Consider the following 19,811-nt stretch of genomic DNA (forward strand, 5'->3'; position numbering starts at 1 on the left):
TGTTTCCAGGTCTCCCTCATAAGGCTGAAGAATCATCCAGCGAAACCCAAGTCGACTGTCACCCTTGTCCAAATAAAACCTAAGTTTTCCCAAGGGCGGGACTTTGTTTTGCCCACTGCTCCATCCCTGGTTCCTAGAATCACGCCTGATGTTCAAGGAATATTTGTTGAATGACCAAAATGCACTCATTTCTCAGTGGGAAGTGCCCAAAATCTTGTCCAGGAGTTGCCCTTGTCCATTTTTCAAGTGGGCCTCAAGACAACCCCGGTGATGGCTGGTCCTCTACACCTAGACCACCACCTCACCTTCCTCCCATCTCCACTCCTCACCCAGCCCAGACCTCCACCCCCACCAGGAAGAGAAGTAGGACAAATTATTGCCATTTATTTCCCCAGATGAGTTTCAGAATCATTTGGGCATATTTTCCAAACTGTTCCATTGAGATTCTGACTGACATTACACTAAGCATATAAACTAACAGGAAAAGATACACATCTTTACCACATTGAGTCTTTTCCCGCATGAGCATGATATGTCTACTTATTTTCTTGTCTTTTTATTTTTATTTTTTTTATGTTTATTTATTTTTGAGAGAGAGAAACAGAGCACAAGCAGGGAAGGGGCAGAGAGAGTGTCTGTGTCTCCACACAGAATCCAAAGCAAGCTCCAGGCTCTGAGCTGTCAGCACAGAGCCCAACGTGGGGCTCAAACTCACAAGCTGTGAGATCATGACCCGAGCTGAAGTGGGAAGCTTAACCAACTAAGCCACCCAGGTGCCCCATTGTCTTTTTATAACTCGTAGTAAATTTTGTAGTTTTCATATACTTTCTGCATATTTATTGGTAAACTAATTTTAGGATGATTTATTTTTATAGTTGTTATCGTGTATGGGGTCTGCCTACTGTTTTGTTTTCTAATTCTTAGTATAAAGGAAGAAAGGAATCATTTTGGTAATATTTATTTTACATCTCTTCACTTTAAGTGTTGACTGATTTTCATTTGATTATCTTGGGTGTAATATCATAATATCAACAACTGATCATTTTATCGTATGCCATTTCCTTCCTCTAGTTGTACCTCTTTTTCAGCTCTTTTTCTTATTGCATTTAGGAGAGTAAATTCTTCTTAAATAAACTTTTGGTTGGTGAGACATTTAAGATGCAACAGAAAAATTTACGAGAGTCTACAGGGATGCTGCCAATGTAGTACTTAGAGGAGATTTATTGCTCTTGATGCCTATACTTGGGAAAGGGAAAAACAAGAGAAACAATAAATTAAGTCAATACCTGATAAACTCTGTCCCCTTTAAGTTACAAACCAAGAGAGAGAAGAAAATGAAGTCAGAAACTTAAAATGGAGGAATGCAAAAAAGAATTGGTTAAGAAAAATATCCTTCACCATAAATAGTTTAAGAAGCACTCGTTTACTACAGTAAGGTCTTGGTAAGTACCTCTGGGTCTGCCTTATAAAGCTTAAGAATCATTAAACAAAAGCCACTTTATAAACAGACATTTTCTTTCAGCCAACAGACTACTCTCTAAAGTTCTTGAAGCCTGTAGGTCTTGAAAATAAAACTGATACCAATAATAGTAATTTTTGAACTTATGTTCCAATGATATATGTGAAATGAAATACAAAATCGTGATGAGCCACTATCTGCATATGTTTTAAGAATGGTGGATTTCATGTGCTCAGGCAGTTCAGCCAGAGTCCTTGGTCATTCTTGATAAGAGTCAGAGCTATTCCTTGCATGCCCTATAAAAAAGAAAGAAAGAAGAAAGAAAGAAAGAAAGAAAGAAAGAAAGAAAGAAAGAAAGAAAGAAAGAAAGAAAGAAAGAAAGAAAGAAAGACAAAGAAAGAAAGAAAAAGCAAACCCAGTGGGCATTTCTTCTAGAGTACCTGCAGAAACCAGCTCCAGGAATTGCCCTGATGAACAGGATCGACCCAGTCTTCTTGAAGATACAGAGACGGTGGAAACAGCCCTCGTGGTGCTTCATCAGCATGCACTAGAAGGTGAGCAAATGTCACTTATAACCTGCCTGTGTCAGTCCTTTGCTCAGTGAAGAAAATATCTATCTCCCTGAGGAATTTTGAAATTCTATGTTTCCCATCAGGAAAGCCAGGGTGGGAGGTTTAATTTGTACCTCTGGGGAGCTCTGGAACATGAAAGCAAATATATTTAATTAAATGTGCCTCTAGGTTGGTAACACTCCAGGATCTTGTCAAAATGAAACACGAGATCTTTTCTGGAACTTTGGGCATCTTCATCCAAGTATCCTCAGTATTCTGAAACAAGTATGATTGGCCAAATATGAGGAATAAGATGTTTGCAAAAAGGAGCAAAAATATGTGAGAAAGAGGAAATAAACATAACTTCCAAGAGTGAAAATCTAATTGCCACAATTAAAAACTCACTAGATTATTTAAATAGCAGATGAGAATAAGCCAAAGAAAGAACTGGTAAACTAGAAGCTGGATTTCAGTAAATTATGCTTAATACTTCACAGAGAGACAGAAAGTTGGAAAATATATGTTAAGAGATGTGGAGGATAGAATGAAAAAAAGGCTAACAGTTGTCCAATTAGAGTTCCAGAAAGAGAAAATAGAGAAAATTGGATTGTGTTAGTTATCAATAACCATGTAACAAATTAGCCTAAAATTCAGCTGCATAAAAACAACAAACAGGGGTGCCTGGGTGGCTCAGTTGGTTAACCAGCCAACTCTTGGTTTCAGCTCAGGTCATGATCTCACAGTTTTGTGAGTTCAAGCCCCACATTGGGCTCTGCGTTCGCAGCACAGAACCTGGTTGGGATTCTCTCTCTCTCTCCCTCTCTGCCTCCCAACTCAAGCTGTCTCTGTCCTTCTCTAAATAAATAAATAAATAAATAAATAAATAAATAAATAAACTTTAAAAAATAAAATAGCAAAAACAACAAACAGTTGTTTCTCATGGTTTCAGAGGGAAGTTTCAGTTTTGGTGTCAGGAATCTGAGAGCTGCTCACCTGAGTAGTTCAGCATCTCACAGGAGTTCAGGGTCTCACAGGAGGTTTCAGTCTTGCTGTTAGCCAATGCTGCAGTCACCTAGAGTTTGACTAGTTCAATTAGTCAGAATGATATAAAAATTATAAACCCATATGTAGCTATTAACATGGCCTCCTAACATACAAAGCCAAAAAATTAACAAAGTTGCAAGGGGAAGTTGACAAATGCACCATAAATGGGGGGAATTTTAACACACCTTCTACACAATTAATAGATAAAGCAAACTATTATAATCATGGGAATAAAGAATATTTGAACAAACACAACTAATAATTTATGTAATGGGGACAAATTAAACCCTGCACACATTATGATCAGAGAACATATTCTTTTCAAGCATATGTGGAACATTGATGAAAGGTGACCACATATCATACCATAAAAAGATTTTCAGTAAATTTCAGTCAGTATACTTCAAACCATATTCTATTTGTTTAATGCAATTATATTTGGAATAAGTAAAAACAAATATTACAAGAAAATAGATTTGGGAAAAGTCATAAACATAATTTATTAAACAATCAAAAGATTAAGAAAAATCATAATGAAAATTAGAATCAAGTTAATACTAGACTGCAACTCTGATAAAGACAAAAGCTATGTGTGTTTAATAACTTTACATTCTAGAATTTAGCAGGGACCTCATCAGTAATTGTCAAATAAATATCTGAATGGATTTGAGTCATAAAAGTTAAAAAATATTGCATGTAACTGTTTATTACATTCTTGTTGCTCCCTGCATTTTTCTGAGGTAATTTTAAAAAATTGTCCTCTCACACCTGTCAGAATGGCTAAAATTAACAACACAAGAAACAAAAGGGGTTGGCAAGGATGTGGAGAAAGAGGAACCCTCTTGCACTGTTGGTGGGAATGCACGTTGGTGTAGCCCCTCTAGAGAACAGTATGGAGATTCCTCAAAAAACTATCAACAATAGCCAAACTATAAAGAGAGCCCAAATGTATATCGACTGATGAATGGATAAAGAAGATGTGGGTGTGTGTGTGTGTGTGTGTGTGTGTGTGTGTGTGTATATATATATATATATATATATAGGAATATTACTCAGTCATCAAAAAGAATAAAATCTTGCCATTTGCAACAAGGTAGATGGCACTAGAAGGTATTATGCTAAATAAGATAAGTCGAACAGAGAAAGACAAATACCACATGATTTCACTCATATGCACAATTTAAGAAACAAAACAGATGAACATATGGAAATGTGGTGGGAGAAGAGGAGAGAGGGAAATAAACCACAAGAGACTCTTAACAATAGAAAACAAACTAAGGGTTGATAGAGGGAGATGGGTGGGAGATGGGCTAGATGGGTGATGGGTATTAAGGAGGGTATTAAGGTATTAAGGAAACACTTGTTGTGATGAGCACTGGGTGTTGATGTAGGTGACAAATCACTGAATTCTACTCCTGAAACCAATATTGCACTCTATGATGGCTACCTAAAATTTAAATTTAAAAAATGTTTATTTAAAAAAGTCCCCTAGATGTTTTTATATTGCGAGATGTCCCTAGCTGAGTTCTTTAAAAAGTCAGCTTGCAGGAAGATTAGTTAGATTATTTTTTTCCTCTTCAGTTTTACGGAGACGTAATTGACAAGTCAAAATTGTATATACGTAAGGTGCACAACTTGATGTTTTAATATACAAATACATTGTGAAATGATCACCACAATCAAGTAATTAACATATTACTTTTAATTTGTTTAAATTAAACAAATTAATTTGGTACCTTCTTTTTAATTTGTGATGAACACTTATCATCTACCCTCCTAGCAAATTATAGGTATAAAAGTACAAAACGAAGTATTGTTAACTATAGTCAATGTGCTGTACCTTAGATCTCCAGAACTTATTCATTGTGCATACCTGAAACTTTGTAAAATTTAACCAAATTGTCTCCCATTTCCTCTATCCCCTCTGCCCCCAATTACCTGGCAATCACCGTTCTGCTCAGTGTTTCTATGAGTTCAACTATTTTAGATTCTACAGATAAGTGAGATCATACAGTATTTATGTTTCCGCATTTAGCATAATGTTCTCCAGATTTACCCATTTGTCACAAATGGCAGGATTCCTTTCTTTGTAAGGGCCAAATAATATTCCATTGTACAATGCGTGTAATTTTTGTAATGACCATAACAGGTTGAAGCAACTATTTTCATGAAATCTGTTTTTAAAAAGAAAAAAATATTAATTATAAAATAAAGGAAAACATTAGGAACAATCTATTTTCACCTGGATACAACTACACACATAAAAATGCTATTGTTTCAGAAGGTGAATCATATATCATAGTGAGTGAAACGGCATGAAAATGTTACATTCAGTTAAATCTCCACATTGTCCCTTGTACTTATCTTCATAAATTCTACCATTTTTATCAGTTCCCAAGGAAACACTGGCATAAATATTTCTGAACCAACTACCTATGTGCTCAGGAGAGGAAATAGGACCGAGTAATGAGCATTTGTTCTAGCTGAAGATGTCTGAAATTGGCTGGAAATGTGCCTTTTTTTTTTTTTTTGCATTCTGTAATCCAAGCTTAATTTTTTTAAGGATAGCAGGGATATCACTTGCAAAACAGAAATGGAGGTTTATCTTTCACAGTCTAAAGTATTCCAGTAAATCATAAATCAACTGGTCATTTCTCTATTTAATGATTTACCACCTTATCAAGAGCATCTCCTTGTTAGCTTTTTATGAGGCTTATCATCTAGAGCCAGTCTCCAAAATTAGAGGCTAATAAATTATTAGCTACATGTCTAGATGTGCAACAGCTGACTGAGGAGTAATAAAAGATCCCTCCTTCCTTACCATTCAACTGTGTAATTAGTTTGTATTCACCAGCACAATGTTGTAAAGATCTGGAAGCGATTCTATTCATGCATTCAGTACAGGCAGCTGAGGGGAAGGTCTGGTCAAAACAGCTTTGGAGAAAGAAGCTCAGTAATATTTGACTGTTTCTTCTGATCACATTTAGAAGTCTCAGACCTCTACCTCCCTCTGTCATCCGTCTGTAGACAGAGGCAGATATTGATATTTTTATTTACAATTCTGAAAACCATGGGCTTTTCAAGCATGCTGTCAAATTTCACCATTCCTGATTCGGGTTCCACTAATTTCAGAAGTCCAAATAATGCTAGCAATAGCTGCAAAAAGGCCACTTTTTAAAAGCAGATCCTTTCTTTCCTGGTAAATTTGCAAGTAAATTATGTAAATATATTTTAAGGGAAGAAGATGTTTTCTATTCCCTTAGACAGTAAAAGTTTTCATGCATCTGAGAAATATCCTTTCTAGCCCAATCTAGATACAGATAGAGTAGATAGCTAGGTAAACAGATGGAAGGAAGGAAGAAAGGAAGGAAGGAAGGAAGGAAGGAAGGAAGGGAGGGAGGGAAAAAGGGAAGGGAAAAGAAGGGAAGGGAAAGAAGGGAAGGAAGGGAAGGGAGTTGAAGAGAAGGGAAGGGAAGGAAAGGAAAGGAAAGGGAAAGAAAGAAAGAAAGAAAGAAAGAAAGAAAGAAAGAAAGAAAGAAAGAAAGAAAGAAAGAAAAGAAAAGGAAAAAGAAAAGAAAGAGAAAGAGAAAGAGAAAGAAAGAATCTGCAGATCACTAGGGACCTAGGACCTACCATCATTCTTGTTTGTAGATCTAGAAACTTGATACGCTTGATTTTCTTGGGATGATCAGCCTCCTGGAAGCTGACTCAGCCTAACAATCCCACAGAAGAATATTTATGTTGATATTTACAGTCATTTTAAAATTTCACTGGAAGAATACTCCCTGACCAAGGTCTAAGGCCAATCGCCTGCCTTCTTATGGAAAGACATATTCAACAGAAAAGTTTGGTCAGTGGAGAAAAAATTTGAACCCAAGGAGTTGGTATTCTCTGGCAGAGGTCACTATTAACATTACAGAAAAAACAGAACAGAGTAACTAACGTAGGTGAGCTGATGGCCGAAGCAAAAGGTTACAAACAGCCCTGCATTCTCCGGGTCACCACATTCAAGATTCAGTCCAGAGATCTGAAAGGGCAGAAACTCAGTGCTGATGGTGCAGTCACGGAAGATCAACCAAAGAGGGAATAACCCTTGTGGATATCATTCACAATAGCTGAGTGCATATGGCAACACTCGCCACAAAATGTTTCCTGCTTTTCACTTTCCTGATACATGGTAGGATTATCTTCCCTCCCACCACCATTGATATTAGACATGCTCTTTAGTTTAGCCAAGAAAATATAAATAGAAGTGAAATGTGTCATTTCCAGGCTGAAGCTCGAAGAAGCAGGATGTTATTTGCCTGCTATGGTTATTATGGATGCACAGAAAGGACTACAAGGAGCAAGCAAGGCCCTGTGTCAACCTTTGTTGGGCATGTGTGTGAGAAAGAAAGAAATAATTGTTGGGCTAAGCCCCTGAGACATTGGCGGTATTACTGAACATAACCCAGCCTACCCTTCCTGTTGTGGTATATGTCCTGAAATTAAAAAATATTTTACATTAAGGCTTCTTAGAGTCAGGGTACATTGATAACCTAATTAATACTTAGAAGGTGACTTGCTTTTTATATAATCAGAACAAAGAGAGCTGAATAGTGTTTTGAGATGCCTGGAATAGCATAATGGACCCCTCCTGCACTGTAATAGAGCATACTCTCTGGTAATGGCATTAGATCCACCTGCCAAACACCTCATTTACTCATTCATTCATTCATCCATCCCAAAATATGTATAGAGTGCTTACTACATGCCAGACACTGTGCTGGATCCTGGGGATATGAAAGGATTGAGACAGTCCCGCTCCTTACGTATGGACTTAGCCTCTTGACTCTCATTCTTCTAGATTCCATGTAGACCATGTACTTTAAACCAGCACATATTCCTTTATCATAACCGTTTAGTATCAAACTGCCACTTTCCTTGGTCATGTTTTTGTTCTAAACACACACTCTACATCAGTGCTTCCCAAACTATCATGTTTCTTTTCTGCTCAATTCCAGACTAGGGCTTAAGTAACATACTATACAATAAAAATAAGTTACTAGAAAAATATTTCGTGTGATTGAATGCCAACACAATGGCGATAAGCTATAAAAGTTTCTAAGTCATTACTTGCAGTTTCGGGACTTCTTTCCTTCCAGGTGGACAAAAGTTCACCGACCATCGCTGGTCTGTGGACTATTCTCTGAGAAGGACAAGCAGTGAGGACCTAAGCCAACTAAGGTTTCTGTTTTCATTTGTAAAACCATCTGCCTCTTAATTACCAAAGTTAAAAAGTTTCATGTGCTGGGTACCTCTTCCGATGAGCCCCCATTGCCTATTCAGCTAACCACTTGCATCATTCTTTAGTTAATGTTTTTTCCAATCACCTCACTTTTTATATGGATACATTTTTTAAAAATGTCTACTCCATGTAAATAGAAAATCTGTTTCACTTACAATAAATAAGACGTAACTTACACTTACAATAAATAAGTGAATAATAAATAAGTGAAAATCTGTTTCACTTACAATAAATAAGACGTGCAAAGAAGGGTTATGAATAAGTAGTTATTCAAGCCTAGGGAAAGAGAGGCGGTCGCCTGCTCCGAGGAGAACTTAAATCTTACTAATGTGGAACTAAAACTTCCTACTTGACATAATCAGAAAACTGAGAGAAAACTAAAGAGAGCTTTTACTCATTATGTATTTCAGTGCTATGTAATCCTCTATTTATATTTCCATCTAAAACCATTTTAAGGACCAAACAGTAGTCTCTCTATTCTTCAGAAAACAGGGCAATATTTTAACTTGCCCAATCTGAGGGCTATTCCAAGTTGTCCACCACGTCTACAGTCACCAATCTGGTGGTCATAATCACACGGATAACTGAACACAAGCATCGAATGTCACCGCTTCCTTTCCTTGGTAACCCTGTCATAGGGACTACTGGCGCTGCAGGCCATAGGCTTACTTCAATTCTGGAAGTAACACTCTCCTCAGGTCTAAACAGTCTTTATGAGATTTTTTTTTTTCAGCAGACCTCATGCCCAACATGGGGCTTGAACTCACAACCCAAGATTAAGAATCTCATGCTCTTCGAACTGAGCCAGCCAGGCGCCCCTATGAGACTTTTGGGAGTCCTACCATGAGTACCCAACTAACCTGTATTTTCTTCCTTCTTCCAATAATGATCAGTTTCTTTTCCTGATGAGACAAGAAAAATAGTTTTTAAAGACTGTAATTCCCCCTCAGGCTCCTTTGTAGCTACAAGGAGAAAAATTAACTCTTACCCACTTATTTTTTACTGCTTTAAGTGACTTAATCATAATCCACAATTTTTTAAAAGAATATTTTGCATGGTGGATACACAAAAATATTTACAGAATCCACCAGCAGTTAGATGCCATGATTAAATTAGGGGATTCACAAAATTCACGTGGTTTAAAAAAAAAATCATGATCCACAATTATAATATTGGTCATATCAGACAGACCTTAGAGGTTTGGCTTGGCCTCTCTGTTTTCATGTACCTACAACACTATCCAACTCTGAGCATTACTTTGACGTCAGGGAGCAGGAATTCTAAGGACAGAAGAAGAGTCGTTTAGCCTGAGTTTACAATTCAAGTTGTGAATTCTCTGTTAATTACCCCTAACTAAACTCCAGACCCAGGCTGCTGTGTGCATTAGCTGCAAATACGCACAGTGTGAATATTTAAGTTTGTGTGATATTCCCAGAGACGTAAATATGAGCTGAATCTTTACAACAACGGAGAGATCCTTCTGGAGGCATCGCTTACCTAATGTTGACCTTTTATCAAAGAATTTTTTTCCCCAACTAACTGTTTCAAATAAATGCTAACCATACAGGGTCTCTTCTCTCCCTTCAGGATATACAAACCACAGAATTCCGATGACTCACCCCAAAATAGCTTATGAATATGCCAGGGGCGGAAGGGCATGCTGTTTGGTTCTCTAAGACTTCCTGCCAAACTGTAGAAACTGAACATACACAGATATTTGGGGACTAACTGTGAGTAATAATGAGAATTTAATCCCCTTTAGTCTTCTGAGTTAGCAACAGCTTGCCTAACATGTCCGGTTACATCCTGTTTGCTACGCATGTGACTCCTCAAAAAAATAATAATATAATATTAATAGCACAATGTTTCATTGTTAAGACTGCTATTATCTATGTCAATGGTTCTCAAACATTGGCAGCCATTTGTAGACTAAGGTCACTTCTTGGAAGAGCTATAAATTCGTGGCTTTATGAAACAAACATATTATTATTATGTCTTTGAAATAAAAAGCCAGGATTCAAGGTATGGAATTTTAAGGCACCCAAGTCCTTAAAAGGGAAAGGCAGTTACGTATATTGATTAGAATCTTGAGTTTGAATCAGTTCTTTCCCCACCTAGGCCACATTTTGCAGGTACTTGGCCTAAGTCCTAATTTCCCCATATGTAAAATGAAGAGAATGGTAATACTGTCCATATTTAAGGTTAGAATTCTAGGTCCATACAGTGAGGATTAAATAGGGAACATCCCTAAATAAGGACTACTGCTAAGTAGCCCAATAAATAAATTATCTAGTGCCATCTCTTTTCACAAATAAAGAATCTGAAGACCAAAGCTACGAAGTGCCCTATGAACAGCCACTCACTCCTCACAGCAATGCCAAGGAAAAGCCCTATAAATGCTGTGGGTAAAAACGGGCTCTGAATCCGATCAGCCCAAATTCAAGCCCCAGTTTTCATTCTTGCGAGCTGTATAACCTTGGGCAAGTCACTTAATTTTTCTGTGCCCCGATCTTCTCATCTATTAAATGTTAAAATAATATTTAAATATTAAAGTAATAGTAAAGTTTATTAAAATATAATTAAAGTAAGAAGGGTATTATTATTAAATAATATTAAACTATTAAAATTATTATATCAATATTAAAATAATAATAGTATTTTTCTCACAGGGTTGTTAGGACAGCCTAAGAATGTAACATGTAATAGTGCCTGGCGTGTACTGACTAATCAATAAATACTACTACACCGATATGGAAAAGTTCTAGTTCTTCTAAAAACAGATTTTAGAGTAAAATACACATCCACAATGGCAGGCTTGAAAAAGCTATATCCATAAAAGCAACCCAAACCTAAAAAAAATAAAATAAACAACTCAAAAATTTATTTAATGCAATTTACAAGGTCATCAGAATACATACAGATGTCTTTTCAGATTAAGGTATGTGTCTTCTTTAACCACGTTTAGGTGTCATATTTCCCTTCTCTTATCGAGAAAGGATACCAAAAAACAACTTAATATTTCAAACAACAGCCACAATTGTTCAAGAGTCATTTTGATCGGACTTTGAAAAGAATGCCAGTATCCAGTTGCCCTTGACATTTGTGGAGGAAGTATAAGGCAATGGGAAAAACACCAGACTCCCCTTTCCAGTCTAGGCTTTGCCATTTAACAAGCTATAGACAAGCTACTCGATCTCTGAGTCGCCATCTATAAAATGGGGACAGCTTCTGCCTTGTTACACATACTACATGGAAACAAGTGTGAGACATGTTTCATAAATAGACTTTGTTCTATTTATATGCATGATTTGTTATGGTACTTTACCTGAGTAGTTTGTTCAAAACTGTTCTGCAATAGTTAAGCGTCAGAAATATACTTTCCTTTGCTTATTACATACTCAAAGGACACAGAGACTCTCATTTTAAGGAGATGTGTAGAAGAGAAACAGGAGAAAACCTTTCAATCTCAGAGAAAGAAAGAATTTGAAACTTACCAGTATTGACACGTGACAAAGAGGCACACAAGACTATATACTTCTCCATCTCTTGACAATAATTCGTACCCATAACAGACGGTTAAGATGTATCTGTTAAAAGAATGGGCAAGACATGAATTAAGGGATTTATGGTGTCCTAAATTATTTTAGGATTTTAGGATTTATTGTGTCTAAATTGACACAATTAGTATGCCCTTGTTGACACCACTTTATCCCTACTCCCACCCAATTAGTCCCTGATTTGAAAATCACTGACCCAGGCACAGCCATTGATGACCTCCGAGAGCTATATGCCTATAACTGCTAACTCCTTAACAAAAGGTTTAAAATGGGACCGTGGAATCAATAAAGAATTTCTCCTAAACTCATCATTTGTTTTCTAAGCAATAGACTATACTTTGTCTTTGAATTGTCTTAAAATTCTGCAAGTGATTTCAATCCTGAATTGAAACCAAGAGGTCAAAGGACCTGAGAAACCCTACTTCCTACCCTCATAGACTTCATTTCCAAAAGTGAGAGAGAAAAAAAAATATCTGCATGACCTTTGTACTCCATTTGTCTCTTGAAGCACCATAAAAACATGAGAAGGAACGTTTTGTGATGTGGGATGGGGGCCTGGACAGGTATGGACCCTCACAGCTCCTCACACCTCCCAGGAAAAAACCTGCTGAACAGAACTTTGCCTGAAGACTTCAGGGAGCATCACAGTTCAGGCTCCTCCCTCCCAGTCACATGGGACCCAAAGATCAGATGGAGACTGGGCTTCAGCGTTGCACGTGTTTGCTGGCACAGCGTCCTCAGTACGTCAGAGCCTCACCTGACGCTGACTCATTGCTGGGTGGAAAGCCAAGGCCTAATTGTGTTGGTCATATGTAACTTGCCACTTCCAGCCAAGTATTCCAAGCCCTTTCAGAAATAGTCCACCAACTTGCTTTCCCACTATACCCTGAAATAGACCCCACAGACTCCTGAATTCTCTTGCCTCCGAGAGTTTACTCCTGCCTCTTCTGATGGCTCCCCCCTCGCCCGCCCCTGCCCTTGCCCTGTTACTGCCGACCTCTGTGTCAAACTTAATGCAGAGGCTGGGAGGCTCCTCTTTGTGGGCTCTCAATAAATATTCATTCCACTCAATTCAGTCACTCTCAGAGATAAGAGGCAGCAAGGATTACCAGATTTCCTAAATACATCTGAAAACCCATTGCCTGGGGTCAGGGTGACAGGAGGTTACTTCTTTACTGAAAAACCAATTTTCTCAAATGCACAGCAGTAAGCCTCAGTACAGATACTGTGTCTTACTCGAGCTTTATACGAAATTCAACACGTCTGTCACAGGAGCTTATGGCTTCCAAGGCAGAAAATCTAAATCCGTAACAAATTTCTCCCAAAGTAATAGATGGTTCAAAGAGTCGAACCCAACACAAAATACGTATTGGACAAAAATAGCAAAGAGTCAGCTCTTATTTCTTGATATTTCAAACCATATGTTCACCCATTTTCCATGGTAGATTCCTTGTCCTATTTGTTTATGTACACACTGTGCCTGCCATGTGCCAGGAACATACATATTTTGGGGGTTTTTTTTTGGTCACAGAAATAAAGAACGGATGGGTATGGGATTGCGAGAAATCAGGAAAAGCAAATGAAAAAGGAAAGAAAAAAGAAAGACTAAACCTGTGGCAAATCAACATTTATTCTATGAACATGAGCACTTTAGTATGATTTTTGTGTGAATTAACATCTTAAGTCTAAAAAGGAGCCTCTGGAGCCCAATTCTGTATACAGTGGAAAAAGAGACATAACACCTAAGCCTTGAACCCAAGAGAGTAAATTGGGAACAGGAATTTTCAACACACACTGTTAAAAAAAAATACCAAAGTTATTTATGATAAAAGTACTGGACATGTGGCCAAACAAAGCTAATTTACCCAGGACTGGCATATTCCACATTTCTATAATTCGAGAGGCAAGAAAGGCCATGATAGGCAACAGTACAATGTGTGTGTGTGTGTGTGTGTGTGTGTGTATATATATATATATATATATATATATATATATATATATATACATAAACAAGCCAATAAGAAAAAGTAGGTGGGCCTCAAAAAATTGTGGGGGGGGGGACTTAAAATAGAAAAGAGAGAATTTCAGGGACAAAACTGGGAAAGATGTTTCCCAGGTGCATGTGTGTGGAATGACTTAAATTAAGACAAACAGTCACCAAGGAGTGAGGAGGAGATAGACCCAGAGCTGTCCCTCCCCTTCCTGAAGAAATCAATGGCTTTTCTTTTTTAAGTAGGCTTCCTGCCCAATGCAGGGCTTGATCTAACGACCCTGAGATCAAGAGTCAGATGCTGTACCAACTGACTCAGCCAGGCACCCTGAAATCAATGAGGCTTAATTGTAGATGATAATTAGTAATATTATATTATAAATATTAATAATGCCTGTTAACAAGTAACAGCTACAAATCCAAATTGGGTGGGAAAAGGATGGAGAAAGAGAAAAATGTTGAGAAAGATTGAGTTTGGCAAGGCCATTTGGGGATAACTGGGGAAGGCAAGGGCTGTCTCAAGTAGAAGGCGGGTCTGTGGAGCCATACTTGGCCACTGGAGAGGGAACGGCTCTCTTCCGGGTGCACACCTAGCTCTTTTCACATTTATAAGCCAGAGAAAGTATTCTTATATATTACTGAATTTGTTGTTTTCCTTGCCAAATTTATCACCTCCTATCATGGTGTTAGCTTATAGCAGCTACTTAGTAAACAGTTGTTAAATGAAAAGAAAATCAACCAACAATAGAGACTCTGACACTGGCAGACTTTGCAAGCAGCTTAGGTGGGAGTAAGTTCAGCTCTGGTACAGGCTCTTTGAAAAAACCCTAACCCTGACTCTAAATTTGAGTCTGCCCTCGCATACCCTAAACAAGGAAATTCAGTAAGAATGGTCTCCCAACCTGGACAAAGCTAAACTCTTATCTATTCTCTGCACCTGTAACCGCTTGATTTATAAATAGTTTGCCCTTTTACTTGGCTTCACAGTCAGCTGCACAGCAGAAGAAATGCCTAAGATCACGTTGCTGTCGTGACTAATCTCTGAGAAGAACAGTTCGTAGATGGAAGGGAAAGTATCTCCAGAGCTCTCACAACCAGGAACAGGGTGCACACCGGCTCCATGCACACAGTTGAAATGCAGGCAGCTCCTGAGATGTGACTTGTTGAAAGAAAGAAAAGAAGAAAGAAAGGAAGAAAGGAAGAAAGGAAGAAAGAAAGAAAGAAAGAAAGAAAGAAAGAAAGAAAGAGAAAGAGGAAAAGAAAAGAAAAAAGAAAAGAAAAGAAAAGAGAAAAAAAGAAAAGAAAAAAGAAACAGTAAAAGCACTGAAAAGGACTGGAGCACCATGGGACAGAAACAGCACCAGAAAATAAAATAATTGACCAGTTTCTGAGGATTTTTGCACTTACATGACTGCTGTTACAGAATCTTAGTTAAAAATACACTGCCCCAATTATTCAATGCAATGATACATTACACAGCCACAGAATTATCATGATGCTTATATGGTAGCATAAAAAGTCCCTTATTTGTTGATCTGATGAGTACTTATCGACCTTCTCCTATGTGCCGGCTCTGCTTTATATGGAGGTGTGCACGAGGGGGTGAAACAGGCAAAAATCTCTGGTATAATGTGCATGATATAATGCTATATCAAGGCCCAGGAAAAAAAAAAAATCCAGGGCAGTAAAAATCCAGGGCAGGAAAGAGCTTTCGTGGCCTGGCAGACACAGTATTAAATCCCAGTTGTGCTCCTGACGTATATAATCTTCAGCAAGCAATCAGCTGCTCTTGCTGATTCCCTTTTCTATATTTATAATAAAGGGGGACATAATAGCTATTTTGTGGTATTATTGTAAAGATGAAACAAGGTAGAAAATCAATCAGAACTGAATCTGACAATACAATGCCTTAGGTGTCCAAAGAAATCCTCCCAGGAGAGAATACCCCCCATTCACACACACACACACACACACACAAAAGTAACATATAAAGTAATTGTTTTTAATGTAATGCATGGCTAAACATGCAAGCTTATCAGGGAAATCCCCAAAGGCCAGAAACAATGAGAAAACACACATGCAGAGAGATAAGCAAGTGCCTGAGACAACATTCCTCTCCTGGGCACCTGCCACACTACTCACATTGGACCCAGGATCAGGGTACCAAAAAGATGGGGGAAAAACCCTAAAGCTTGGATTCCCCAAAGATCACACTTTCAAAGGGGCATGGAGATACTTCCTTGTCTCATCCTTAGATCTGGTTGGAGAATAAATATCCAGAAAGCTACTAGCCATAATTCTGCACTCACACAGATTTAGGACCTTCTGGTCTCAGTACCTGTGTAAACCTTAAAAAATAAAAAGGTGAAAATTTAGATGAAAAGATTCTTGGTTTGCTGGTGCCTCTGTCCTGTGGCCCACTCCCTACCCCACCAGCACCTGACAGCAGTAAATATAAATTCTTTCTACAGGACAGCTCTTTAAACTCCATCTTCGAAGCGTTTCCACAGATAAGGTGGCAAGGCACATGGTGTCTACACACAACAAAACCAGCCACTACAGATGAAAAATCCATAGAAATAATAAATGTTAACAAGTAGTAGAAAGTATTAAGTCTAATAAATATTTCAAAGAAAGAAATTAGTACAAAAATACATAAAAGGGAATGAGATTTATAAAAATGGCCAGGCAGATTTGTTTAAAAGTAAAACTCCTAGAAATGAAAGATACAATCATTGAAATTAGCAATGTGCTAGGGGAGGTGTCCAGCCCATATATGGGGGCATGTTTATTTCTGTACACTTATATCAATGAGCCTTATGTTTTCATTGTTACTTTTAACAGCTTTATTAGGTACAATTGATATACAAAGAACTGCACATGTTGAACGTGCAATTTGATGAGTTCAGGCAGATGTAAACACCTCGTGGTATCCTCACCATAATTAACACCTTCAACACCTCCTAGTTTCCTTGTGTTCCTTTGGGTTTTTCTTTGTTTTTGGTTTGTTTTGGTTTGGTTTGATTTTTTTTTTTTTTTTGTAGTCAGAACACCTACCATGAGGTGTGCCCTCTTAACAAATTTTGAAGCGTGCGATCATTGTGTATCGTTTTGTTAACTACAGGTACTGTGTTCTACAGCAGATCTCTATAACTTATGTACGACATAACTGAAATTTGGAACAATCACTCCTCCTTTACCCCAGCCCCCAGCCCCTAGAAACTATTATTGTATTCTCTGCTTCTTTTTTTAAGTTTATTTACTTATTTCAAGAGAGAGAGAGAGAGAAAGAGAGAGGTGGGGGAGGGGCAGAGAGAGAGAGAGAGAATCCCAAGCAGGTTCTGCACTGTCAGCACAGAGCCCAACGTGCCTCACGAAACCACAAGATCACAAACTGAGCCGAAATCAAGAGCCGGACACTGAACCGTCTGAGCCACCAGGAACCCCAGTTTCCAAGTTTTTATACAGATGTTTGTCACAAATTTAATAGTGAAAGAGGAAAAGAGTAAAGAGAGAAAGAAGAAGTAGAAGATGTAGAAGTAGTAGAAGTAGAAGAAGTAGAAGTTTTGCAATCTATCGAGCTTTAAACTCTTACCTCCTGTCTTACAGAAAAAAAAAAAGTCATTTCAATGCTTCTACTTTCCTAGTTATTTCCAATTCACTCATCTAAAAATTTCTGCTGGAAACCGGGCATACTTTCAACCTCTTGAGGAAGCAAATTGCTTACATTTACTACCCGATGTTTAAAATGCAATTAGTCTTGAGATGTTTGTCTGAGTTTGGTATTCCGTGCTGTGTTTAAAAGGCGGTGTGAAAAATTAAATAAATAAATAAATAAATAAATAAATAAATAAATAAATAAATAAAAGGCTATGTGATCACATTGTCTTAGATCTTTTTCCAAAATACAGAAATGAAATTCAAATATTTTCCCTTCACACTGATAATTTTACTCACTTTAACTCCCTCTCTGGACCTTTTGTATGGCATTCTCTCTTAGTCCTCGGATGTCTACACGTTTGTGCCTCGGGTTCATTACACTCAGCTGACCCACCACACCCCGGCCAGAACTTCAAAGGAAGCTGGGAACAGCCACACTTGTTCTAGCTGGAAGATCATCCCAAGTCCCTCCCTGTTTACTCTTGAGATGTTTGGGCCTTTCATCTCTAGTTCTCAGATTCTGGCACAATAACCCAGCTCTGACGTCAGGATCTAACCCTCCGGATTCCAGGCTGTCACTGAAATGTTTATGCCATGATGATTCTGTGGCTGTGCTCTCCACACTAATTGTACAGTTGCCACCGCCTTGAGTGAGAAATCTCCCTATCTAGGACGAGCCTTCAAATCCCCAGACGACGGGGATTTGGACATCTACTGTTTCTTTTCATACATCCCAGCCACACCTGGAAAGATTTATATCATTAGCCACAGTTGAAACAGGACTTTTAAATGATCCACTGTATGATATCATTGATTTTTTTCCCTGTAACTAAAATAAAATCAACGTTCTTGTTGCATTTTCAAGGTATATTTTTGTTATTTGTTGTTTTATTTTAGAGAGAGGCAAAGGGGGAGAGAGAGAGAGAGAGAGAGAGAGAGTGAGTCAGTCTTAAGCAGGCACCACACTCAGCAGGGCCTGATCCTGTGACCCCTGGATCATGACCCGAGCTGAAATCAAGAGTGGACCTCTCATCTGACTGAGACACCCAGGCGGCACCTTCTTGTTACACTTTCAAATCTACTTCAGCAAAGTGACATGCCCAATATACGTGAAAAGTGGCCTTCTCTGAAATTTTCTCAAGGGTTGGAAAATGCAAGGAAATACACCTCACAACCCAGGGAAAAACTTCCCAAAAAATGTTTCTTACTCATCTTTCCCTACCAAATACAACATCCAGCAGTAGCCTCCCCCGACCCCCCGTCTCTCTGTGCCTCTCTCTCTCTCTGAATCTCTAGCTGATTGCTGCTTTCTAACTTCCATGCAATTATAAAAGAGAATGAGGAATATCACTATGAACTCATTTGAAACAACTTCCCAAAGACGTCGTGAAGTGAGCGACAGCACAATGCATAACATCATATATATTATACTACCTTTTGTGTAACGAGTTATACATATACCTGCATATCTTTACAAAAAAAAAAAACAATAAACGAGAAACCTGAAAACAATGCCCATGGTTACCTACAAAGAGTAGGGGAACCGGGTGGAAGGAATATGCAAGGCAGTGACATTTCCCTGAGAATTCCTGTTTTTATAGTTATTACTTGAAATCATGTAATTACATACTCAAAGAATAAACATAAATATAAAAAGAATAAAAAGGATAAAAAGGATAAAAAAGAAAAACTAACAAAGCAAAGTGAAACAAATGAATCCAATGTTATTTCCAAAAAAAAAAAAAGGCCCAGAATATTACAGGGATGGAACAGCAGTGAAAGAACTAGCCCAAGTCCCTAATGACCACAGTATCTGACCCTTGGCCTTGGGCCCAGCATAAGGTAGGGAGTGGAGAACAGCAAACACATTCTAAATTCTTATTAACAGGTTTGTTTTCTAATTGCACAGGCAAAAAGGTCCTGGAATTATTTTATATCTATTATAGGATTTAGCAAGTAAAGTAATGCATCGAGATTGTTGAGAACCATGGTTTTCTCACTGGGAAGAATGGGCAAACTGATATGAAACAAGGAAGGCAAAAACCCTGGAGGATACAACTGAATTGGTAGTATCAGTGTGGACTCCAGATATCTGTTTTTGTTTTTAATTGTTTGATTTTGAGGGAGAGAGAGAAAGAGTACATGCACATGTGCACAAGCCGGGGAAGGCAACGTGTGAGAGAGAAAATCTCAAGCAGGCTCCACACTCAGCACAGAGCCCAACAGGGGGCTCAATCTCACAACCCTGGGATCAGGACCCGAT

General features: G+C 38.1%; 1 long non-coding RNA gene across 2 annotated transcripts in view; it reads right to left on the minus strand.

Annotated features, from left to right (window-relative positions):
• Window positions 1–1,201: 1,201 nt before the first annotated feature.
• Window positions 1,202–19,811, minus strand: part of LOC106986393 (uncharacterized) — a 161,527-nt gene continuing 142,917 nt past the window's right edge. The window contains exons 1-6 of one of the 2 annotated variants that reach the window (XR_008291166.1): window positions 12,381–12,838; window positions 11,836–11,928; window positions 9,202–9,243; window positions 3,004–3,093; window positions 1,900–2,006; window positions 1,202–1,241 (exon numbers count right to left, since the gene is read on the minus strand). This is a non-coding gene — a long non-coding RNA (uncharacterized LOC106986393). Of the gene's footprint in view, window positions 1,242–1,899; window positions 2,007–3,003; window positions 3,094–9,201; window positions 9,244–11,835; window positions 11,929–12,380; window positions 12,839–19,811 lie in introns of those variants that run through there. The other variant, XR_008291165.1, reaches the window with a different exon arrangement.

The sequence above is a fragment of the Acinonyx jubatus genome, chromosome D4, assembly GCF_027475565.1.
Source record: "Acinonyx jubatus isolate Ajub_Pintada_27869175 chromosome D4, VMU_Ajub_asm_v1.0, whole genome shotgun sequence".
Taxonomy (NCBI): Eukaryota; Metazoa; Chordata; class Mammalia; order Carnivora; family Felidae; genus Acinonyx; species Acinonyx jubatus.